We start from the raw sequence: 27,051 nt of genomic DNA on the forward strand, positions 1-27,051 counted from the left end.
CACTATTCTAAACTATTTTCAACCAAATAAAGACAACAGTAAACCAAGTACATTAAAAATGCAGTCGGCTGATTGTCAATTAATTAACAGGCTCCCCCCGAAAATTTCAAGGAGAGCAAGCGCCAGCACTACACGTGCCTCTGCCACAATGAACAACGTTAAATATCTATGATCTAATTTCCGTTTAATTTACCTGCCTGCCAGAGGGCACAGCGAGTATACCATTAATTGGAGATGTTCGCTTCCAAGATATGTACATTCATGCCGAACGCACGTTCAAAACGTTGGTGTATTTCCATTTCACGTACGTACACGCGAGAAAAAAACATCAGCTGACTAAACAGCTGCGCTCCCCAAACACCAAACTAAATAGTGTGGAGCCTCAAAACAAAAGCAAAAGTTGAACGCTATGGGGAGCATACAGCACATTCCCCAAACATGTGTTTGCTCTTGTTGATGTTTCTATCGCTGCCAGCGGGTCAAGCTTTCAAAAAGCGGATAGAAAACTGAGGTGGCCATCAAGGTGGGGGGAGGCCCGAGTTTCATTCCCCAATGCTACTGCACCAGCCCCATGTCCATCAACAAATAGATGAGCTTTCTTGCGGCTTATAATTGGGCTAATTTTTGAAATTTTTCTGTCCCCAAATCAGATTCTGTGTGATTGGAATTTAACTAGCGGACTGGGTGGAGGATGGAGGGTGGACAGAAAAACCCCAGTGGGGCCATTTGTCTTGTTTTTTCTCCTCTGTCTTCGCGATGTTCAGAAGCTCATGCATAAACTTCGACTACCATTTCAGACATGAGAGTATGTACGTACTGAGAATGCTTAATCAAAGTATCTGGCCGAGGGGGAGTCGAACTGCGCAAGGGCGGCTCGTTTTCCACCCGCTCCAATCTCTTCTCCTTCAATTTTACACACTAATTTTACAATAAAGCATTAACATACCACCACAGACCAGCGCCGAACGAATTGTGAGCTTAACAATATTTTTCTCAAGTTAGGGGGGCATAGTTGGTAAGCAAATGTTCGTCGAGCGATACATTCGACCGCAGTGGCTGTAATTTGCAATCGCGAATGTTTTCTCCAACATTTCAAGTGAATTTTCCAATATCTGCAATTGCCAATATAGTGTCTAGTGCCTTTTTAAGGGTAGGTTTCTTTTAAACGGGACCTTCTTCAATTTAGAAACTGTTTTGTTGGATGAAAATTCTGTGTTGTTTTCTCCCCTAATCTCCAACACGGTGACGTGTGTCTATGTGGTAGTTGACCTTGAAGAAGGTGCATTCAATTTTCCACTACATCAGCTTGTACTCTACACCAATGTCAGTGAAAATTTTCATCAACAAGATGTGACAACAGCCACCGTGTCACGTAATATGACAGTGAAAAAAAACTGTGAAATAAATAAAGAAATTGGTGAAAGAAAAGTCAAAAACCAGAGCAGAATACATATGAATTGGTGAAAAGTGTTGGTGAAGGAATTTACCATTGGAATTTTCTTTGTGTCCTAAAAGAAAAAGTGGGAAATTTATAATTGCAAGGAAATGAAATCATATGTTCAATGAAAACAAAAATTGTTGTTGAAATGTCGGTGAATTGGTGAATTCGGAAGAACGTTGGTGAACTTTGTTTTTCCTCAGCAAATTATATCTGAGAGCAAACATTAAGTTGAATATTTTCTCTCAAACTTATCATAGTTTTCACCTGGTCGCCGTAACATTGGTGAAAAGGTATTTTAGTCGTTCTCCGGATTAGGCAGCTTCAAGGACATCGTTCCCCTAATTCGGTTCTGTGCAAGTGCTCATTGTGCTTAAATTTCTATAGATAAAAGAAGATCAGCCTCAAGTTGATTTTATAATTGTCAATTCGCAACAATTGTGACATAATATGTGATAATATTACTTTTCCAAACCACTTGAACTATAATAGCCCACAAAGTGCCTTAATTTCTGATCCCAAACAAAGACCGAACCCTTCCCAACTGATTATCAAACTACCGACATTTTTTCGGAAAATTCCGGTAAAATTCCATTCATCAATAATCTACATTTGGATTACGTATATGCAACTGCTAGTCCATTCGAAATTCACCAACGCCAACGAGTCGGTGTTTCGGTAAGTACATGCAACCCAGCAACTAAGACCGAGCTCAATCAAGCTGGTCTCGTTAGTTCACTCCATTGAGGCTTTCACTTTTCTTGAAAATAAAAGTAATAAAAATGAAGACGAAAAAAAGAAACATTTTTTGCTCTTTTTTGGGCTAATATGCTTTGGCTTTTGATCAGGTTTTGTGTATTTTTTCCTATATTCGATGGAACAGGTGAAGTAACCAATACATGGTGGATACTTCGTACATATCTCGCGCATTCATGAGAGTGAGATTAATGAATGATGAAGGGGGACCGATTGAGGAAGAGGAGAATAATGGAAAAAATTATTATAACTGGACTTTGTGTAGATGTTTGAAAAGGAATAGAAGAAGACCTTGTAAGAAGTTAGGCCGGGAAGTGGTTTTCGGTACAGGCGACTACGTCGCAGATTTGACAATATTGATTGTCATTTTCAGCATAGAGTACTGCTGAGTACTTTGCTGAGATATTTATAGGTGTGTCATTCCAAACCATAGGTAATGAAATAAAGTAAACCTTTCTTAGTATTTTTGCTGGTGCCTTTGGATAATATGTGAATATATCATATATTACTGGAGACAGTTCAAAACGTGGTCCGATCCCTTTGAATGAATCAGTCAAACTTATATCGTAGAGAGAAAAAGTCTACGGGATTACTTGGGTCTTTCATCCTCAGGCAACCGGCCCTTTGTAGTACATGTTGGCCCATTTAATGAACTTACTATATAGATTATCAAGAAGGGAGGAGAGAGTATATCAGGTCTGTGGTTTCAATCTGGAAGCAGGTTTGCCTTACTGTAGTGATCAGTCGTGATTGGTACAACACTCGTCAGCTGGAAGATCTCACATGCCTTGCATAGTCGCATGACGAGTTCTCTAATTCGTATCTATCACACGCGGGAGTTTGATCTTCACTCTTTTCGTGAGCAATGTTGTCGCCGAAGGGTTTGTTTTCTCAATTGCGAGAAATTTCTTAGGGCTTTCTCCTTCTTGGAATTTTCTTACATTCTTCTCCGAAGAAACTAGTATAAATTTTCGACATTTAGTACAAAAAAAAAGCCGCAGCTTGCTCTTCTTCCAGTTTTTCGAATTATTCACGAGAATTTTCATTTGGGATTTCGGGAGTTCTGAGTCCACTTCTTCCACTGTTCGTAGTCCTCGAACCCCCTGTTTTAGGCTAGCACCCAATACAACGAATTTACGACTTGCGGTTTCGTCCAAGGCAGACGCAACTCATTAGACCCTGCCTTGCCTCCGCCCTAAAACAGCGTGACCGAATTGGGTACAAGGTGGTGCTTCTTCCTTTATATAAATCCAACAACATGTGCCTGAATTGTAACCGGGACAAAATCCGCCTTGCGAAATTGACGCAGAAGTTAATCTAAATTTTTGTTTTGAAATTGCAAAAGGCCTGCGTCTCTTTGCTTTTCGCATAAGGAGTATACTGTTTCAAATATAAGTATCACAGAATGCGATTAATATAGTGCGGTCCCCATCCTGTTAATATCTTCCCCAGCTGTTCGCTAGTTTCAATAGCATTTTCAACGAAAACGTTGAAGACTCTTTAAAAGACTTTACTCAGAGCAGCTCAGTTTAGTTTCATGGTCTCGAATCCCGGCTATAGTCATGGATATTTGTGATTGTCTAAAAGGATTAGCACAATGAGGCTACTAAAGGCCGTAATGCTACAACTGCGGTTCCCCCTTTAAAAATCAAAGTAAAAAAAAATAGACCCCAATGCACGAATGGCATGTCTAAGCCTGATTCCTTGAATTGCTACCGTTTTCGAAATTGAATTCGTTTTAGTGGCTTCTCCAAGTGGTAACTGCACTTGCTACTTCACAGGGTAACCAAACAAGCTCTCAGGTAGTTATCGTTTTTACTTTCAGTAGTAACAAATATAACACGTAGCCACATAGAGCTCTCCCTGATCTCATGGTATCAAATATGCTCCGGTAAAACTTCGAAGCCAAAGCGACTTCTGATGAGTCCTTGTAAATTCTATTACTCACGAACGAGAAATACTCACCCCCTAATGAAGGGACTAATACGATGTAAACCTAATGGAATGAACCGCAACTAACTCTTGACTCTAATAATACAACGTATCACATGCTTAGCATATGCTGCAAAACTCATGCTCGTGAATACCAAAATCCTCTAACCCAATCTAGGTCAATAAGAATATTCTGCATGACATCAATGCGGCCCTTTCACTAGGGCTTCACTCACTCATCGCTCGTTTTAACATGTGAGATCTGCCCGGTGAACACGTCAACTGGAGTCAGAAAAATTTTATTTTCCAAAATTCATTTGATATCATTATATTATCCCCTACAAAGTAATTCCGATTTAACTTCCATTTCCTTTTCCATTATTTATAAAATCCTTGGAGATATGCAGTTTTGAGGCTTGAGGCTTTTTACGTTTCTGCGCTCTCGAAATAAAAATAAGTCATTGTTATGGGGGATATGGGGGATCCTAAGTCCACATCCACATGATGTTGGACCGGACCAAATGGAGAGCAACTTACTCCCACGGTTTTTGGTCCGCGGAACACTCGTTTAGGGCATAGCACCCAAGCATTCAAAAAAACAAAAAAGGACTAACGGTTTCGTCCAGGGCAGAGGCAACTCTTTAGACGCTGCCTCACCTTTCGAAAGTTCGGTGTTCTCCTCATAAACACAGCAGATCCACAGTGACAGACAGCCAGTGGTGTTGCATTGTCTTCGTAGTCATCACGGCTCTCAAGGAGCCTATAATCCCATTTTTCGAAAATTCTTTTTCCTAGTTCTTTATCCTCATAAATTCATAAACAGCTTTAGAAGTGCTATTAAAACCAAAGCGTACTATACAACTATCTCGCCAGTCTGACGATTACTAAGATCGTAGTAGATTCTGTCATATTGAACACTGAGTGTGCATGACCATATACCTCCCCATTCTTACTTCGCAACATCAGTTCACGTACCCAACCCCTCTGTTGAACATCACAACGTGTGCTTTTCGAAACCAACACGAGTGCCTCATCAAACCAACCTACAGTAGAGCTAAGCTAATCCTATAGTACATTCAACTTAAGGTTCAAAAGAAATAGCTTCTTAAACGGAGCTAACTCCTGACAACCACACGCAGTGAGTTTCAACACCACAGAAGTTCGGATTAACTAGTCAGATGCAGCTTTAAAATCTGCAAAGCTTCCAAGAGTGCACCTACGGAGATAATACATAGCGAAGTTCTCAACATGCATTGAATGTCAGCAATGGACCTGCCAGTTCGAAAGCCTTACTTTCCGTGTGACTGGCAAACCTATGCCAACCTGAAATGAAATCTTTAGTATGTTTGCAAAGCCTTTCTCATTTTCTTTCATGGTTCTCTTCAGCTCCACACAGAACAAAAAGGAAGACGTGAAAGGAAGGGAAGGAACCATATTTGCCCATATTTGATGAAAATGATGACTAATTTGGCTTTTGAAGTGGAAGAAAACAGAAAAACCTTCGTATCCAATCGAATGTGTTAAGCTTTTTTTTAGTATTCTTGAATGACAGTTTCGTCCAGGGCAGAGGCAACTCATCAGACGCTGGCTCATCTCTGCCCTGGGAGCAGCATGACCGAAAGTAGCGACAGGTGGTAATTGCTCCATTTTTTTCAGTATTTGTGCCTTCAGCGGCTTCAATTGGAATAGTTAGAGGCGGGGTTTTACGGAATACCTATCGAAGGGGCCTAACATTTTTGTCTTTGAAAGGTCTTAGAAATGGGAAAGGACATTTTGATAGAATCAGGGATTTTCATAAATGTCCACTTCCAGAAGGTTGCCCCGATTCCCGCCCCATCGTATCAAACCTGCAACCAATTGAGCGTCGTGCTTTTAAATCATACAAATCGTTATACCATTGAGAATCGCCCTGTAAAGAACTCAGAGAATTCGGCTGCTGTATTCAAGACCAGCAAATCTAGATCAGCATCCATTTCATGGTGCTACCACAACTCGCTTGGCATTAATTCAACAAAAAGAGTGAAGTGACGGCGGCTTTACGGTTTCTTACCAGGACAGAGGCAAATCGTCAGACGCTGCCTCACCTCTGCCCTGGGAGCAGCGTGACCGTAGCGGCTCGCAGATGTTGAATGCTCCTTTATATAATTCGTAAAACACGACATGCCTACGAATTATATTGAGCGCAAATCCGCCTTGCTGACCAAAGCTGGCCATGGCTGAAATATTCGTTTTGAGAATGAAGAGTCCGCATCAACTTAATGCAGGACCGGACCAATTGAGGAGCAACTTACTCCTTCTTTTCTGGTCCACGGACCCCTCGCTGGGCCTGCACCCAAACTTTTTTAAAAAAAGTGAAGTGACGGCGGCTTTACGGTTTCTTACCAGGACAGAGGCAAATCGTCCGTGGACCAGAAAAGAAGGAGTAAGTTGCTCCTCAATTGGTCCGGTCCTGCATTAAGTTGATGCGGACTTAGGACCCCTCTTCATTCTCAAAACGAATCAACAAAAAGAGTTGTTGCCACCTTTACCTCGCTATCTTTTAACATCTTTCATCAGGACTATTAAATCCTGGTTTCGATCTGCCCCAACATACCCAAGACAATGCTTTTAGTTATAAGACGAGAATTTCGACGCCATTTTTGCTGCCACACATTTCACGGCCAAAGTAGCTGAATCAAAGGTTTAGCATGTGTCAACTAAAGTGGCGATAATATCAGCAGCCTCTGATTCCTCCGCGATTTCTTTTTAATTATTCGATCTTATAACCGTTGTTCTTCATGTACTCAAGCATCCAGACCAGTTGTGACTTTGAACGCCTCTGCCGCCTTCTTGAAATTGTTGGTACCAGTCGAGAACTCTTGTTCCCATAGCAGATTTGCTGCTGTCCACATTTCGAATGGTGTGGAACCTTTTCTCCATTTGTCATACAACATTTCATGGAAATGTTTTGGTGCAATAATTTCAAAAGTGAAAAGTCGCTGGACGTACCAGAAAATGAAAACGACTGTGACGACGATAATGATGGACTAAACTTTACGTCCATCATCATCAGGCTCTGCCTCACCTCTACTCTAGGAACATCGTGTTACTCGCAGATGTTTAAACGCTCTCTTATGCTATATACAGCCTTTGCCTATGTCTTTTTTCAATTACTTGAGTGCTAATTTCATAAAAAGGAGTCCGCGCACCACAGAAAGTAGGAGGCTCGAACTGTCAAAAATTAATTAAATATTCAAAGGGACTGTAAAGACCAACAAGATGAGAGGCATGTGTACTAATTTGATTTATAAAGCCCTCGAAATTTAGAATCTTAAGTCTATCTGACAGATACTTTCGATCCGAACACTATGCAATTTCTAGCCTGAGCTATATGGAATGCAAGGAAAGCACCAGCCGTCATCTATCTTTCTGAAATGCTCAATGGTTTTCATTAAAAAATGGATAGGTTTCTAGAAAATCGTAAAGAATAAATTGAACCCATAGATTTTGGAAAATTCAATATTAGAATGAAATATAGAGATTAAGAGTGAATAGTAAAATGACATCTCGAGATCTTGCAGTGCTAGTTAAACAGTGGAATTACAGGGTTTTGTAGAGTATATGATGCCCTTCACATTTGGTAGATCAATCTTTATCCAAATACCTGACCTGATCGCAGTTATCTCCCTGGACACTAGATCAAGTTGAGTAGCCTGCTTATTTCCCCTGCATATGAAATCACAACCTCAAGGTCATAGATTTCTTATTGACATAAGCCTCCTTCGACATCTTCACAAATTAGGAGCAAGAGCAAAGGGGTGACGGGAGCGCAGTGTACAATCGACAGTTTACTATGACCAGACTTGGTGGTAGATACTGTCGACTTCTGCCGCTTTTTGAGAAATTAGAATTGATATTTACCCACATACATCGAGCTCTTTAAATGTTGTTCCTTGCAAAAACAAATACTGACCTAGAGATGGGAAGGCAGGATTAATTTAAACGTCTAAAGGTAATTTTTCCATCCTGAATATGTGCTCTTAACCCTAGAACTCTAACTTTGAGCCTCACCAGTTTGTCGTGTTACTACCTTTCGCTTTATATTCTAACAATGTGCCAGTGTCATGGTCAGGTATTACATGGTTTATGGTTTTGAATGTGAAGCAAACAAAAGTCACATGTAGACCAATCCGGAGGGGGAGAGTGTTCGAGGGTTTCTCAATGCATTTCACGCAATGTGATCCGCGATGATTCGCGATGTGTGCTTAACGTTATCATGGAAATTCATGACATCTCTTATGGGCATTCCTCGCCTTTTACTTCGGTAGGCGTTGATTTCAACTAATGGCAACAAAAAACCGGACTCACTGTATATACATTGATCATGGAGAAAATATATGTATAAGCATATTCTGAGAGGCGGATTTTGGCCTTTACTAGGCTTCCTTTCCTTACCTTCTTTGGAAAGCCTGCCATCGTCGATTTAGTCGACAAATAAATACTCGGTTCTAGGAGAGTGTAGGCTGCCAACCTATACCTGGTTAAAATTCCTGAGGGTTTAACTCCTTTATGAGATTAAATATTTTATTACAATGCTCTGTGCAACGGACTAACCAACCAGGCTCATTTCACTTCCTCACCATCAACCGACCATTCCACCATTTAGTTCGAAACTGTTTATATTTAAACCACCCTCATAAACCCAACCGCCTTAGTGAATAGATCCATATCACGGGCAGCTATTTGACACCAGCAATTTGCTTACGCCTCTGATTTAAAGTTCACCTCGCTCAGAGGATTCTACGAATTGATTGGAGTCAGCCTAGAATCGTGTTTGCAAAATTTTGCTTGTAACGAAGCCGTGTTGCTCTTTCTTCAATTTATTTGTTAATGTTGAGGTGATAGTAAACGGCTGATCCTGAAACCAGTTATCGCATGGTAATGCTGCCTTCTTGCTGCCTCCATTGTCTATCGAAGGCTTAGTGATTAAAAACTGTTGTTATATCCTCATTGATGGAGTGTCGCATGAATCTTTAATGCAACGAAAAGTGGTACTGTTTTCTTCCCATCTTTTGTTATAGGCGGAATTGTAATTCCAGTATTCAGGTCCTTATTGTAAATTTATCCACAACAGCAACCCAATTAATAACCACGACTGGGATTCGAACCCGGGGCACAACGTCGAAATCGCGAAACTAGCGCCTCAATCATCTTGGTGCGTTGGCCGCCTCTTAGCATCTTCAAAATAGATGGGGACTTTTAAACGGTTCTTTTTTGGCCTGTATTGCGTCATCACGCATACAAATTTTCCGAAGTGTCAGTGTAGTATAAAAGCCGAAGCAATGCTCTCAAGTCATATATTATTTAGACTTTGAAAATAATGAATCACTACAAAAAATGTACATTATCCGAGCACAAGTCTCCTTGCTAAACAACGAGAAAAGCCATAAAGCTCCCTAAATAAATTGATGTCACCCATGGTCGCTTCTCACCCTTTTAAAGGGTATCTGTCAATCTTTCCCGACACCTTAATCTAAAGAAAGACAACCCTCTTACGTCCACACTTTGCTGCAAGAAAAATTATTATCTGAACCATCTCCCCCTTTAAAAGCTCAATCAACCTCATAAATAAATTATCTAATTCAAATATTATCGCTAAATTTTCCCTCAATCATCGCCAAAGTAAACACATAATCAGCTGTGACGCGAAAACAATGGCGAAAAATAGCATTTATTCTACCACATTGAAAATTCAGCCCCGATACTCTGTAATGTGCAACTCCTCATGCTTTTGTTAGCTTTCTCTGAATTTATATTCACCGAACGTATGAACTCAATCAAGAATGAAATTTTCATGAAATTACTTTAGCTCAATTTCGCGCTGATGGCTTGCCCCCTCATTAGATAATTTCGTGAACGTTCCTAAGAAAGCAGCCACAAAATATCGCAACGAGCGCACGCATTTATTAACCCCGAAAGCTCTTTATTGATGCAATTGTGCTCTTACTGATTCTAAACAGTATATTCAGTTTTTCCTTGGGAAACCGCCAGATGAAGCTTCTTACAATGGAATTCTACCCTTAATTTGAGGGACACTTTTTGCATCGATTTCTTTAGAACAGGGGAATCCCCCGAAAAGTGAACTTGACAAAGCGACAAGCGTGCATGGCGTTTATGAAAGTGTTAGTGAAGAAAGAAAACCATCTTCTGAGGAATATTTTGCAATGGTAAACGCAATCATTCGTGAGGATAGGAAATGCCGGCATTTTCGGAAGGGTTTCGTGAATTGGTCATGTGGTATGTTAGTGAGGTAGGGAAGGGATGGCTGTTTCGAATTGTGTAAGGGCAGGTTGGTTTTCTGTGAAGTGTCTCAATATTGTGTAATTCAACGGGGAAAGATTGATTGTGAAATACTATATACTTTTGTCTCCAAGAACAAATGGTGTTTGAGTGGCGGAAATTCAAACGAGTTGTTGGAAAAATTGTAAGTTTTGCTATTTTCTAAGTGAGATTAGGGTAAGTTTGACAAATGCTCAGATCATTTTAGTTGCATGCTGGTGGAAAAAATCCAGAATCTTCGTAAATTGCTGAAATTATAAATGCTTAATCGCCATTTTTTGGCCCCAATTAGCATACTATTTTTAGGTCCCGTCTCCAACCAAAATTAGCGATTGCAAACATTTGTTTTTCTTCCGGTTTATGCATAATAATGAAGACAATCACGTTTAAAACTGCATTTTTCGCAGATTTTTGTCTTCTCAGTTCTGTTTTTCAAATTCTACTTCAGAAAATTTTCGATGTTCAACTTTTCTCAAATGATTTTCCATTGCTAATTTTCTGAATATTTTGTACCTTCTAATCTGGACACAATAAATGTCTTTTCTGCATGAAACTGATGACCACACCACTTTCTCTTATTCACTCAATTGTTGAGATCTGACCGCATAGTAGATTACGCTTTTCGGATTTGTAATTGTTCAAAATTTTTACTCACTAAAACCACCCCTGACACCCCCCTACCCCTTTAGGTATTACATCACGGGACGGAGTTAGCTTACTTTAGCTGGGTCTCCCTCCGTCTACCCGCGGGATTCGTAACCACGCCTTCTTCACTTATTCTGCTTTTCGCAATTTATCCTGGATTACTGCGATCATGGAATTCATTGCATCCCAGTCTTCCTGACAGGCTACCATTCTCCGGATAAACTTTCCCGGTGATAGCACTTCACCTAGAGTTTCCTCTAGATTCCTCCTTTCTTCCACGAACCTAGAACACTGGAGGAATACGTGCGCTGGGTCATCTGGGACCCCGTCGGTGAGATTATAATTGATCTCCCCATGCTTTCTCTCCAACCACTCCCCGATGGAAGGGATCAACCTGTACGTCTAATGACCCTTTTCTGACTGGTCCCATCGCTGTTGCCATCTGCTTATGGATTTCTCCTTTTCGGCTTTTTTCACCTCAGATAAGGGAGAGATGAACCTGGTGTTATAAATGTTCATCATTTCGGTTGCCAGGATGTCAATCGGCATCATTCCCGAGATGACTAACGCTGCATCGTCTGAGACGGTCCTGAAGGCAGAACACACCCTTAGGGATGTTCTTCTGTAAACCGTACTCAGTTTATATGTATTGCCTAAAACCTGCATGATGATACGATTCCCGATTCTAACGCAGGCGTAATTTCTTTTGGGGCGCTTAGTGATGAGGACTGCTTTCGTCTTTTCCTCCGCGCGTGCCAGTTCAGCACTCTCTAACCAAGCCTTAACAACACTGATTGCTTCGCTTGAGTACAACTCAGCACCCCCGAGATGCTTTGCGACCACAACCAGTGCTTTATTATCGGCGTAAACCACCACCGTGGCCTCCTCCGGAACTGGAAGGTTAAGTACATCATTATACATGATGTTCCACAGTAGTGGGCCCAGTACAGAGCCCTGTCGGACACCCGCGGAGACAACGTACTCTTTGGGTCCATCATCGATGTTATACCCGAGTGTGTGCTCTTTCAAGTAGCTATCGATAATAGCGGCAAGGTAAGTGGGAACACTAATCGTCGCTAGGTTCCAATTGGCCGAGTTAAATGCATTCCTCACATCTAGGGTCACCACCACGGAATATTGTCTGTCCTTCAGTCCGTCACACGCATTTTTCTCGGAAACGGTTATAGCGATTGACACCAAATTTGGTAGAAAGATGGGAACTGTGAACGCTCACACAGTGAGTTACATGCTTTTACGTTGAATTTAAGGGGGGGGGTCCCCAGACATGTAAACGGGAGGTGTAAAATTTTTTTCCAACAAATATAATCATGTGGGATATCAAATTAAAAGTCTCGGTTAGTACTTTTCGAAGCCGGTCTTAGTTTTGACATTTGTTAGAAAGGTGGGGAGTGCGGGGGGTTGAAAATGATCATTTCTTTAAGGGGGCAATTCTCAGAAACTACATAATCGAAAAATCTGAAAAAAATCAGGAGGCTGCCACTATATGGTGCCTGGGCTTCGAAATATCTTCCATATCGACATCTCTTCAAATAAAGTTAATAATAGTATGTTACTGTAATTTTTAGTAATTGGCTGCAAAACAGTTCATCCTGGCACCACAAAATAGCGATGTAGGCTATAATATAGAGCATGATCTTACCAAGTTTAGTGGAAATGACACTATTACTAACAAAGTTATAATACCTCAAAGTTGTTGCTTTGAAAATTCAACACTATGAATGGATACTCTCACATAATATATGCATATACTACGTGCTACGTACTGAGAAATATCCAAAACCTTTCGTACCCGAAGGGTCCAGCTCCCGACTTATTTCTCATATTCATCGTACTTATGACTTTTATTTTTTTCTAATTCGAAATCCCGTAAAGTTTCAAGGTTCAATCAAGGACTTTTCGGCGATTCTAACCATTTTAAGATCTTCACAAAGGATCACGGATTAAAGTTTATTACTTGAAGTCTCGATGATATTAGCATATAACGTTTTTCCTGCCAAATTTAAATCATTTCAAGTTTCGACCAACATTATGTAAGCTCCACAACTCCATAAACTTTTGTTTCGGAAGTTTGACTGGCTCGCCTTAAGTTAGTTCTGCGTAACATGGGTAATTCTGAGGATCCTCATGAAGACATATAGAGATATTCCGATTGCGGTACGAAAATACGACCTCCAGACGTTTTTGAGTCAGTCCTTGACAAGAGGGAGTAGATCATTCGTAAAGTTTGACCTTTCAACCACACTCCGCTCGGGATTAGGGAAAGGGAATGCTTCCTTCGAAAACCCCGATAAATACTCGTGATAGTAATTCCTCCTTGAAAATTAATGGCGCTTCGAGATGTCTTTTTAACATCATCGTGGTAAAGTTTGGATTTTTCAATAAATCTTACCCCCAAAGTTAGAGGTATGCAGGAGAACGAGAAAGAGCCTCATTTCCAACTTCATAGGAAAATTCCTGTGGCTATCTCCCTCCCTCATAAGTCTACTTTGATATCATAACCGTAGGGAGATGGGATTTAAAATTGAACCTTTACCAAATCCCTTTGTCAGTAAAGCATTTTCGACAAGCAGTTAAGAATAGTTTAATTCCTAAGATGGGGTAATCTGTAAAAGTATCTGAATTGGTAATGTAATCTTGGGGCCGCGGCGGAAAAGTGTGCTACGTTATTATAATGTGGTGTCTTCTATGAAAAATAAACGATCATTCCATATTCCTAGTCAGGCATGAAGCAGTTTTATAGAAAGATTAAAAACTGCAAACTCCGGCGGAAGTTATTCCTGTTTAAACTCTTGTATCTCAAAACCAAACACAAAAATAAATATACTAAAATTCGTGAAGGGCATCACAGGATAGTTAAGTGTTGTATTCCGAAGGAGTATCATCTTGCGCGCTCAGAAAGCGAATATCTCACGAATTCGCAGTAATCAACCATATTAGAAGGTTATTATGAAAAAGACAGAGAGAACGCTGAAAAAATACCGAATTCGAGCATCGCAAACTAAACAAATTGCATAAATAAAGATTTCGAATTTCTACGTTGCGTAGAAAAACTAATGACTCTTCATCCTTTTTGTTAAATGTTAAGTCTAGCATTTGTGGAACTATTCCATTCAAGCCTGTGAGCAGAATTCTTAAAAAGTTTAAACGTTTTCTCAATTCAGCGGTACAAAATTAAGCTTACGAGTATGTCTCCCAGCTTTTTATTTTAAATGGTAATCTTATGGCTATGAGTTCGTTAAAAAGTCAAAAGACTTCTTAGGATTTATTTTTATCGATTAGATATATATCCGCCAATACTTAAACAAACAACAATGCTCTTTTAGTACCAAATCAAGAATTTAGCCAGAACACATAAATTCTGCTTGTCAACGTCATTACCTAAGCATCACATGTCATAGCCCTGCTCTCCTGATACTTTGCTTCGTAGGTTTACGGGTCAGCCCATGCACTTTTCTCGTGAATCCAAAAAAAACTGAGTTCACTGGGGGACGCAATGACGTCTACCCGAAGCGCAGCAACACGTCGCTTTACAATTGTCTAATAGACACGGACGCGGACGCCTTGGTCCTCCTCGTCCCCACACCCAACAAACTTTTTCTACAGCAACTAAAACTAGCGGCGCAAATTCCACGCTCATCACAACTTTCGGCTACATGCAAGTAAACGTGAAGTCTTGGCTTGCGTAGATCCTTTTCGTTGCGGTTCATTTTATCTGACATCAGTGCCCTCATATTAGCCGCAGGCTTCTTACGTCACTATGCTGCAAGTGGATATGCAGGATAAGTCCCTGATAAACCCCACAACCTCTCTTAGGTCGTTAGGGAACCTGCGCAAACATCACTCTTTCCATTATTTTTGAGGGCGTTGTCAACCACCGCATCCTCGGAGTCCTCTAAAAATATCGGAACATTACTACCGAGTGTAGTATCTCTCATCCAGGTAAATACCATGTTCACCACCACATCAACATTACTGGCTCCGTAATCTTCTTGAAGGTGCGTTTTTTACCATCCCAGATGCTTACTGTTTGAACTTAGGCAGGATATATGCAGACTTTCTTCTACGGCGAGTAACGACCTGTGGGTTTTATAGACACCTGAATGCTCAGACGATTCCGGACCGGTATCCCATTCTACGTATCCAAGACTTTTGACATTACTATATTTAGCAAACTGTCGTGTTTTCTCGAACATAGAACTCGCTAAGGCTTACCATCAAATCACTGTAAGTCTCGAAGATATTCCAAAGACAGTAATGTGTACACTTTTCGGACTTTTCAAGTTCACACGGCTGACTTTTGGCCTTTGCAACGTGGCGTAAACTTTCCAGAAATTCATCCACTCTGCATTACGGAACTTGGACTTCTGTTTCATCTATGCGGATTCTGGTCGCATTTTAGACCGAGTCCGGTATTTGGCGCATCTTGAGAGCGGTTTCCTTGACAATAACCTATTTCTTAACGTTAAAAAGTGTAGATTTCTCCAGCAGCGGGTGGAATTCCCAGGCCATTCCATTAACCCAACCCAGACAAATTTTAGAAAAAAATGTCTGAATGATAGACGCTGGGACTAGAGGCAGGCTAGGAATTCCAAGACCACGTCACAAATGGGTTCCCATTTCGTCATTGATAGTTTCATGTGTCAGCTGCGGACTACCATTTCCAATGGAAATAGTTTGACTAAGCGCACCCGACTTTCTTTCGATCCTATTCTGTCGGGGTTATTTCAGGCTTACCTTATTGCAATTTCTAGAGACAACGTTGTTCTTTGATAAATGACGTTTATTCATTTTCGACACACACAATTGCAGCTTTACAATGGGGTTGCACCGATCGTGGAAAAATTGCGAGAGAGGCGTCTTCAATGCTGTGGTCACGTAATTCGCGCTAACGAGAATTCATTTGCCAAGATGGGTCTGAATATCAAAGTCGATGTTAAACGACCAAAAGGCCGGTCGAAACAACGGTGATTTGATACGCTTGATAGCCTCGAGATTGCATCCAGAACAGGGATTTGATAGGGCCAAATGGCAAAACCGATCACGACGAGCCGACTTCGCTTGTGAAGGGAACAAAAGCTGAAGTAAAAAAAAGAATCGGCAGAGTCAACATTACTTTTGACTATTCTCCAGCGATGCCAATGTTCAGACATAATAAGTCTTAGTAAAGCATTGGTCATCACGAAATGCACAGCCATATCATTGCAGGCCAAATTTTCTGATGGTTCATTTATTATTCAGCGAACAGAGTAAACTCTAATTATTCATTGTCCTCTGCAAAAGGAGCAAATTATGTACAAAGTGACGGCGCAATTTCATTGTAATGTAATCTTTTTATGATGTCAAACCGGCACTTAGTGTTCTCTGGTATCGAATTGTTGATCTCGTCAAGAACACTACACATAGGAGGCAACTGCCGTGTGCAGACCTGAGAGGAGCGGAAGGTCTCCACGTGAACGGAGTTTTTCGAGAGCCTGGAATCAACATGACAGTCGTTTTTTCCCCATTACGGCCCTAGTGTTTCACAGTTTAAACCATTAAGATCCATTTTTGTATTCTTTCTTATATTAGTAAGATGATCCTTAGGACTCAATCAATATATCATATATCAATATGTTAATCTTACCGAAATTTCAGTTCTTAGTCGCAAGATTCCATTATTCTATACTATATTCTAATACTAAAAGGGAGCACTAGATTCTGCATGCACCTTGCGAGTTGACAGCAATTTATGTAAACTTCCAACTGGCTTAATATGATATATCTTGAAACCTGTTAACTAGAGGATCGATGGATAAAATTCAGTTTTACCATCAGGTTGAAGTATAGGATGAGATTTTCTTGTCCTTCACCCATAAGAGCTCTTCTCTCGCATAAGGTAAGGGGAGGACAGTTTTCTACTTGTACCTCTTCATTGATGAGAGCAGACCGGAGTTAGTGGGCCTCACATCACATTCAAAGAACGAGATCATGGGAGCCCATGACTCGCAGCTTATTCTTGAGTTTCTAAGGGACTTTATTAAAACCGAAAACAAGGATTGTAAAAAGAAAATCCGAATCCGGAGTCAAGATTATTGGTGCTCCCTGTTATAATAAAATGGTTATTTCCGGGCTCCTGAGGGCTCGATGCCAACAGCTTTATGTGATAGGCACTTTTCTTATTTGCGTCCTAAGAAAAGGTTCGACAATTTTGCTTACGTTGAATTTTCAAATCCTTCAGATACACTCAATATGTCAGAGTACAGAGAATTTTTGGTTATACCAGAGAGCACTAACATCCTTGCTATCATCGCTTTTATACGATAATCACTATCAACTCTAATGTAAAGTTCTGTCGCAACCAAGTCGTGCGACCTTACTTGTTTTCTACGAAAACCCAGCTGTGGGATACCGCCATTGAGGGACTATTCTTATTCACGTTTTGATTCCCTCTCCGATATCAGACGTGACAGGAACCCGACGCGCAAGGGTAAAGAAGTATCCTCTATCATCTTTGTATAATGTATACCCTGATTCTGATAATTGAGAAACGACGTTTATTTATTGCTGAAGCGTCATGGACGTTGACATCATCAAACATACATATATGAAAAAAGTATCCATTATATCCAACCAGGGCAAAGTGGAAGACCGGCGGCGTGTTGAAGGTTATGACTCAGTGTTCTTTACCGACAGATCAAAGATGGCCTGTGGAGTCAGTGCGGGGGGTTTCTCAAATACACACAGTGTATCCAAGTCGTATGGTCTCCCAGGTTTCACCAGTGTATTCCAGGCGGAAATACTTTCGATATTGGAAGTCTGTCGATGGCTGGAGCGAGATCCGAGCCTCAAACGTAACATAGTCATTCTGATCGACAGCCCCCTCTGGGTTACCGGGCATAAGAACATAGAAGGGAATGAGCGGGCTGACGGATTGCCCAGGTGAGGCTCTGCTCTTGGCAGTCTTTCGGTGAATACAGTCGGTGTTCCGCTGTTGGCTGTCGGTGACCGAGTCTACTCGCACTACATAGCAGCCGCGGGTCTAAGATCGCGAAGGCTTACAAGCTGTGCCAAGTCAAGGAGAATTTGGCCCACTTATAACATAGCCCGATCACGGGAGCTCCTGTGCCAGACGCGTGTAAATGCATTTAAGGTTACGGCGGTCTGCACGCGCACTGGCCCATAGGGGATCATGCCGCCAGGCTCGGTATACCCTACAATTTGCAATGCCGAAGCTGCTCTACGATTGCCCAGCTCTGGCTAGCGTCAGGCTATGGGCACTGGGTAAACCATTCTTTGGGGAGCTGCTTTCCTTCGTGAATGCTACGGGTTGGCTCTGAAGATCCGACTCTGCCTCCCTGCTCCTATAACAACAGTCACAGTCTTAGGAGTTTGTGGCATCAAAACGGCGCACCATAGCGCTAATTGGGCTCCTCGGAGCGGCCACTGATACCTACCTACGTACCCATCCATTCTATTAGTGAATTTATATCCTAAACGTGAAAACGACAACTTTGCCAGTGCAAGATTGTCGGAAACTAGTTGCATAAATGAATCTGTGGAATGTAGGATAAATATTTTAAGATTGGCTAAAGCTGATGTTTGCAAAACTGATAAGTCGAAGCAAAAGTAATTAAACAAATGGGAATGAACCAAGCTTCGCGGGTATTACACTCAAAACAATTGTTTGTTTCATAAAAAAGATACTTAACGAATTATTAAGATGCCTTTCCTTAGATTCCATCAACATTATTCTTTTAAGTACTATCATTAAACTCTCCCGCAACTCAATCCATTCATTAGCTCATAAATAAACACGAGTACAGGAATCTTTCCGCAAACTTGATTGATCTATTTAATCTGATACTTGTTAGAATGGTCAGTACCTAATGTATGTAACGCATCGATTGAAATTGTTATAATTCAAGTCACGTTCCAATACATACACGTGCATTACTTACATAAGCAAATTTATGTTGAATCAGGTTAAAATGAAACATTGCAAAAATAACCTTTTCGACGAACAACAGAAAAGATTGTTTTGTACTATTTCGCTTGGTTAGACTTAAAATAGATTTATATTTACACACGTACGTGAAAGTATGTATCTGTATTTCAGTTCCTGGGTTATTATACCGATTTGGAACAGATATTCCGTCGATACTTGATTACTCTGCTAATGGCGACCTTGGATAACTCCTTCAATTTTTTGCTAGCTACAGGCACTGGTATTGTTGCTGATACTATCAAAAAATGAATAGCAGAAATTCGCGTGTTTCGCTTGCCAATCAATAAGAAATCACGAACTTGCGTCTGTGCCTGAGTTACGTATGACCCTGAATTAGCAATTTAGTGTATTGTGAATATTTATAATCGGCATTTAACTGCAGACTGATTTGTTGTATAATGAGAATAGTTGAATGGCGGCGGAAGCTAGATTTATTTTGCATAAAGCAGCTTATACTTCAGATTTGTAAATGGTTTTGAGTGCACAAATATTCAGATTTAGTTAGCCAGATATATTGGTATTTTAAACGAATTAATCAACAGGAAGAAGAGATTTTTATCCACTTTTCAAACAAGAGAATTCTATGCTACTAGAAGTCTGGTTGTTTTGCAGATTTCCACTGATTTTTTCATCAATTTTAAGTTTCTCGAGAAATAGATCGATCCTTAGAATGAACAGACTGCAGCTGGTAGCAATGCTTGGCTAGAATGGCGAGTCCCTACGTCTCAGTCCAAGTCTTAATCTTCTTCTTCCCGTTTTGCTAGACTTCATCAAGATTGCGGAAAAAATTTCTGAAGCTTCTTATGCTCTTCTTTTCCTTAATTATTCTGTATTTTATGTTTAACATTTTGACAGTCGCAGTCTATCTCGTTGCTTCGAAGCCAACTGACTATTGTCTAATTTATAGGTACAGACCAGATGCAACAATGTAAACGTTTTAACTAATAATTTCCCTACCCGAATGGTTTCTTATTGCTTTCTGAACTAATGGCCTGTATGGCGCTTTTCTTTAGATTCTTGCCAAAACTGGGATCGCTAAGTTCATCTTTGGTGGAAAAAATTAGACTAGAGGAATTCAAATACGGAGCGTCTAGCTGATAAGTCATATTTTCTTGTGAAAAGAACTAAGTATATTTTCTTTGAATTTCCGCATTTAACCAAAAGAAGTCTATGTTCCTATGTTTCACACCATAATAGGTGATTTAGGCCTGTGTGTTAATATCTGCTTATGTAAACGCTACTCAACGGTTAGATCAGAATTGCTTACAGACAAATTTTTTTGGAGGACAAATATTGAATGCAGAGTGATCGTAAAATAAACGAGACGATCGTGTGTACACTCGATTATCATAAGAAGCGGCTAAACTCATCCCACGAATCGAAAAGATGCGCTACCCCGTGCAGAACACTTGAATGTGTTCTAAATCTACAATTTAAAAATCCCATTTTAAGTAAGAATGACTCAAGTGCTTAGAGCGGAAGGTCGCGGTTCAAATCTCGCTGGTGGGAGAGGGATTTGTTATCGTGACTGGATGTGGGATACCAGTAGACTCAGTTGCAGTGGGATACCAGTAGACTCAGTTGCAAATGAGTACCCTTGAGTCAAGTCAGGGCAATAATTTCGGGCAAGCGCAATGTTGACCACATTGCCTCATACAGGGTATTGTAGTGTAGCGTTAGGGGCTTGAATGGAATGCTGTATCACACTTCAAGGCCCTGATCCAATATGGCCAACGTGTGCCAACGATTATTTTCCGAGTTGTTACAATCTCGGCAGATGCCGGATTTTACCTAATACAAGCACTAAGTGCCCAGTATTTAGGCTTGGATGATCCGACCTACTTAAAAACTAAAGGGCCGCTGGTAGTGTTGGCCGGTAGTAGGTCAACGGGAGAATCCGTCGACAACTCCCCTCAACATCGAGCACGTATGCAGAATGGTGTACTTCTGCATGGTTTGAACCAGACTGTGCGAGAGTCCCAGGACATAAAGGAAAACCGTGAGCGATTTAGGTAGAATGCCTGTAGTTGACAATATTATGGGAACTACAAACACCCGCTCGAGACGCCAAATTTCTTTGATTACCCGAGTCAGTGGCTCATAGTTCACCGTCTTCTCCACGTTCGATGTTGCTGTTATGGGGAATAGCAACATCGATAATATAAGCGGAGCGACCCGTCTTGTCAACTAACAGTACGTCAGGCTTGTTGTGTGCGGTATGGCGATCAGTCAGAACTTGCTGGTCCCAATACATGCTGTAAGCAGAACTATCAAGTACTGCTTGCTGCTCATATCGGTAAATCGGACATGTTCCCATGATCAGCCCATGCTTTTATGCAAGATTTTGATGGATCACCTTACATACAGCATTATGCTTGGTGATGTATTGCACCGGTGTCATAACAGTACAGCCAGAAATGAGATGGTCCAACATCTCTAACGCCGAACCATTGGTCGTTCCCCACTCGTTATTTCATGATGTGCTTTTTATAAGCTTGGGTGGCGACCACGCCGTCCTGAATGGCACACATGAACCCCTCTGTCTCAGCAAAGAGTTCCCCAACACACAGCCACCTGTTCGACAAATGCAAATCGATAAACATCAACCACGACCCTACCTCCGATGTCACGTGGCAGGTACATCCGCTCCACGGCAGAGTTTGGATGATGCATTTGAAATTTGGACTTAGTTGTCCGTATCCGCCACTGGACGTTTTCCAGACCGGTCTTCGTCCACAGCAATATTCCGAATGCATAAGCCAGTGAAGGGATAGCGAATATATTCAATGCGCTTATTCTTCCTCGAGAGATGCGATTTCAGTAGCAGCTTTACACGTCGCAGGAATTCGGACAGCAGAGCATCCTTTAGATCACCAACTCGAGCATGGGTTCCTTGCAGAATTCCTAGTTACTTGTAGAAGCCTGTGTCGGTCGTAGCTTCGATTTGGAGGTCTGCTATGTCCGGCATGCGGCTCGTGATGACCTTTGCGGATGGCTTGGATTCGACTCTTGTCTCGTTGTCCATCCGAATATCACGGCTGTACATGTCTACTATTCGCAACAGACTTTTAAGATGGTCGCCAGTACCAGCATACAGCTTGATGTCATCTAAGTACATCAAGTGTGTCAGTTCGCACTTAGCTCGTAGGCCATATTTAATTGCAAAACCATGCCCTCTAGCATCATTCAGTAGCCATGAAAGAGGGTTCAGTGCAATGCAAAATAAAGGGGACTCGACGAATCCCCCTGGAAGATGCCCCTCCGTATACGGATGGGCTCTGAGGTATTAGGACCCTCAGATGTACGCACTGATAAGGTGGTATGCCACCCTTCCATGACTGTCGCCAAAAACTTTATTAGTTTCGGATCAATGCGATACAGATGTAGAACATCGATTAGCCAGGTATGCGGGACGCTATCGAAAGCCTTGGCATAATCGATATAGCAACTACAGAGGTTTCTTTGGCCTCTAGTTGCTTGTCCTACAATTACCGAGTCGATATTGAGTTGCTCTTTGCAACCCCTTGACCCAACTCGGCAGTCCTTTTGCTCCTCGGGCAGAATGTTGTTCTTGAGGTGCGTATTGTCTCTTCCACTAATAATGAACGTAATGAATTTGTAGATGATTGGTAAGCAAGTAATCGGTCTTGTGTCTGCGGGGTCCTGCACTGTGTCCTCTTCAGGGATAAGGTAGGTAATTCCCGCAGCCTATTTCAGCTTACAAGAACTGTTCCGCTCGAAACGTCTCACCATAGGGTCAAAGCTCTTACTGTACAAGACAATTATTTTGCCAATCCTCATGTATTCCTCGGAGACTTGGGTTCTTAGCAAGAAGAATTGCGAACTCTTGGCTGCGGTCGAGAGAAGAATCCTCCGAAGAATTTTTGGCCCCCTACATAAGGATGGACGATTCCGTAGCTTGCATAACGACGAAATCTATGAGCGATACCATGACCGTCCGTTTGTGGATAAAATACGGCCCAACAGGTTACGGTGGGCGGGTCACTTAATCCGTATGGCTGAGGATGATCCAGCCCGGAAAGTCTATAAGGCTAATATCTATGGTAGAAAAAGAATTCGAGGCAGACCCTGCCTAAGATGGAGCGATGGCGTAGGTCAGGACGCCAGACAGCTTTTAAGGTGGACCTCGGCGCAAAACTGGATTTCCTTATTAAGGCAGGCCTAGACCGAATACCGGTTGTTGCGCCGTTGATGATGATGATGATGAATTCCCGCAGTGAGGAAGGGTGGAAATTCTTCCGGCCAGCTCATGACCTGATTTATGCTGTATGCCAACCCACTGTGTACGCTGGTAAACTTTTTATATCAGAAATTCTGCACCCGATCCAGTTCTTCGAGCTGTTTATGGCTCGTCGAACTTCCCCTTCGGTAACATCTGCAAAATTCATGCCAGGCGTATTGGCAAGGAGGGTGCCTTCGGCATGCTGAGTACAAGACCTTGATGGCCGCTTGGCTGTCGGTCAGATTGGCTATGTTACGCTTGGGGCTCGAATCACGCTCCAGCCATCGACAGACTTTCAATATCGCCAGTACTTTCGCCTGGAATACACTGGGGAAACCTGGGAGACCATTCGACTTGGATACACTGTGTGTATTCGAGAAAACGCCCGCACCGACTCCACAGGCCATCTTTGATCCGTCGGTGAAGAATACTGTATCAAAGTCTTGCTACACGCCGCCGATGATCCACTTTGCCCTGGTTGGAAGTTCCAAAGCAAAGTTTCTCGTGAAGTTCAGCGTGCGTGTGGCATAGTTCGTGGGGGATGCCCAGATTTCCCGAGGTATTTCATCTAGGATGTTGCTGTGGCCGTAGGACTTCGCTGTCCAACATTCGGACTCACGTAGTCTGACGGCACTGCACGCTGCAACATATTTAATGTGCAGGTCTAGGGGGAGGAGATGCAGGAGTACATGGAGAGTATCTGCCGGGCAGGACTGCAGAGCCCCAGTAGCAGCTGCACACGCGGTTCTATGAATCCTATTAGGTTTCGTTCTATTGTATTTTTTCTTCAAAGCCTGCCACCATACAATGGAGCCGTACGTTAGGATCGCACACATTACAGCGGTGTACATCCAGAGAACCATCCTCGCCCGGAGACCCCATTTCTTTGCAATGGTTCCCTTGCAGGCATAGAAGGCTATACAGGCTTTCTTAAGCCTCAGTTCTATGTTCAACCTCCAATTTAGTTTAGGATCCAGGATTACACCCAGATACTTTACATTAGAGGAAAGAACCAATCTTTGTTTATTCAGCCGTGGTAGATGGAAGTCAGGTATCCTTGTCTTGGTGGTCAATAGCATTAGTTGCGTTTTTAGTTGGGTTTATGCTGAATCCGCATCTTGCGGCCCACAGGCACACCTTTCGCAACTCTCCTTCCATGATGTCGCTCATAATGGACAGAAACATCCCTGATACTAATATCACCAAGTCGTTGGCATACGCCTCCACCTTCACCCCGCTGCTGTCCAATGTACGTAAAATTTTGTCCATTACTATTAATCAAAGCACCGGTTAGATGGCGCCACCCTGGGGTCTGCCTCTGTTCACAGCTCTGGTCAAGTGGTTGCCTCCCAGATCTGACTGAATTATCCTGGTGCTTAGCACGGATATAATCCAATGCGTGAGATACCCTTCCAATCCAATACTGGTCAAGGCTTCCTTGATGACGTTGGTACTGACGTTGTGAAAAGCTCCCTCTATATCCAAGAAGGCAGCAAGGTATACTGCTTGTACTGCAGCCACCGCTCAATCGTGCCAATTACCTCGTGGAGGGCGGTTTCTGTGCATTTTCCTTTGAGGCAGGCATGCTAGGACTTAGAGAAAGGCGTTCTCTCCATAACCGTCCTTAAGTGAATGTCCAGGACGCGTTCTAGGGTCTTCAGCATGAAAGAGATCAGGCTGATGGGTCGAAAGTCCTTCGCGGACTTATGACCGCGCCTGCCCGCTTTCGGTATGAAAACCACTCGTCCGCGCCTCCAGAACTGCGGTACGTATCCTATTTGGTCTATAATACTTGAGTTTCTGGTTACGAAACTTGCATGTGAACTATAGCTCAGCATGGCACTCGTTTGGTTCAGCATATCTGCCTACCCTAAAGTAATCTTGTACCTGTACCTTTCATGTGTTTTCTACAGCGTCAGGCGACTAAACATCGTAGCTTTTTGGGAAGGGCTCTTTGATTGGAATAAGTATTCCTTACAGTTTGACGCATACGTGAACTACTACCTTAATCTCCTCAGTTTAAAAGGAATTAGTGATAAAATTAGGTCCGATTTTTTTTTATTTGTTGTTGTTTTTGCGTCTTAGTTTTCCCGTTGCTCCTAGTTCGGTATTATCTTCTTAACGAGTACTGGTATTGCCATCCTTTTATGCTCCAGAAGTTTTCACCCCCGAAGGCGAAGTTCTATTTGTTTTTCTGGCCCAGTTCGAAATCGTCCGAGAGTCGCCTTGTTAATCAAACCCTTATCTCTACTTTTCCGCAGTTATTCCCAGAGGCTGCCGTAGATCCCTTAGTGAGACAAAGTGCATTAACATTGACGATTTTCGACTATTTGCGCAATTTTGTATGTATTTGCTGAGATTTGGATTCAGTCGATCAATAGGACAAATTTACTAAAAAAAATGAAAAATCGAAGATTGTAAGCCAAGTTCGACGTCCAAAGGCAATTAAACAAACTTAAAATGAACAATTGACGGCCCTAAACCCTCGTTTTCGTTTAATATTCCCAACTCGTTCCTCCCTCTGTTTTGCTTAAATATTGTCATAATCGAAAGCATGCACTACGCGACTGGATTTAAATATTAATTGCGCCTCTAAATTTGCATATCTGAATCGAACTAGCCCATCACTCTATGCGCCATACACTCATGTATGCTGTCTTAAAATTACTACTCAGGCTTTTTATTTTTTCATTTTTTTTAGCTCTTCACTTAGCTTTTGTGAATATTCACATAAAAAAAAATAAAAATTGCGGAAAACTGATGTCATCGAAGATTAAGATACAATTTTGAATGTTTAATGCGTTTCTTACCCATCTGAACTTAGATAAATAATGTACGATGTGTACGCCAAGTTGAGATGTTTGTATTTTTAGAATAATTGTATCGTATCTGTTGGGCGAGCATGACTATAGATACATATTTACTCACGTAGAGATTTGTATACAGAAAGTTTGTTGTGAATCATCCAATGCTTTTATAGGTGCTAGAAACTCGAAAGAGAATCCATTTTCTGACAAATTGTCTGTTCGGTGCTAATACTACAATTGTTAGCGTTGCCCTTGGCATTGAAAGCAGTTGAAAGATGATCGTTAGTCATTGTGTTAACTTCGATTTTTTTTCTTTGTTATGGGAATGCGGCTATGTAAACGATTGGCGAGCTGAAGGTGGAACTGATTTTCTTCAATTATGTTTACCTAGAAGCTGTGGAATCTGGAGTTTTCACATAAACAGTGTAACAAAGATATGTACACAATTTTCCTCAAAGTTGCGAAAAGTGTCTTTCTTCCTCTTAAACTGCTACGTAAATGTTTATAAGTCAACCATTCAATGAGAGTTTCATTCAAAAACTGACAAAACACATGTTTCCATTAAAAATATGTCCTTTATTTACAAATTACACATGAACATCGAACAGAACACTCCCAATTTCGTAACAATGTGCTTACATTTAAAGTCGGAAAGAAAAGAAAATTGAAACTGGATATTTACTGAGCCTAGAAACAAAAGATCGTACTACACACGGTTCTATTTATTTAGCCTACATTAAGCTTTCATGCCAGATCTTTTGTTTTTTCGCAAATAGTTCTGAATAAATGAAAAATTTCATGAGAAAATTATGCAAAGTTTAGATACTCCCGATCAATTCAGATTTTGCTTACATAACCCAGCAATCGAGATGATTACGGTAATTTGCATTCATTTGGAAAATTATTA

General features: G+C 41.5%; 1 protein-coding gene across 5 annotated transcripts in view; it reads left to right on the forward strand.

The window, feature by feature from the left end:
- The window catches only part of LOC119653676 (putative uncharacterized protein DDB_G0282133), a 92,409-nt gene that overhangs the window by 23,360 nt on the left and 41,998 nt on the right, over positions 1 to 27,051 (forward strand). For 2 of the 5 annotated variants that reach the window (XM_038058519.1, XM_038058516.1), the window contains exon 1: positions 987 to 2,116. The exons of the other annotated variants lie outside the window; for them this stretch is intronic. The gene's annotated coding sequence lies outside the window, so the exon portion shown is untranslated. Of the gene's footprint in view, positions 1 to 986; positions 2,117 to 27,051 lie in introns of those variants that run through there. 5 annotated transcript variants of the gene reach the window in all.

Source organism: Hermetia illucens, chromosome 4, assembly GCF_905115235.1.
Source record: "Hermetia illucens chromosome 4, iHerIll2.2.curated.20191125, whole genome shotgun sequence".
NCBI classification, from domain to species: domain Eukaryota; kingdom Metazoa; phylum Arthropoda; class Insecta; order Diptera; family Stratiomyidae; genus Hermetia; species Hermetia illucens.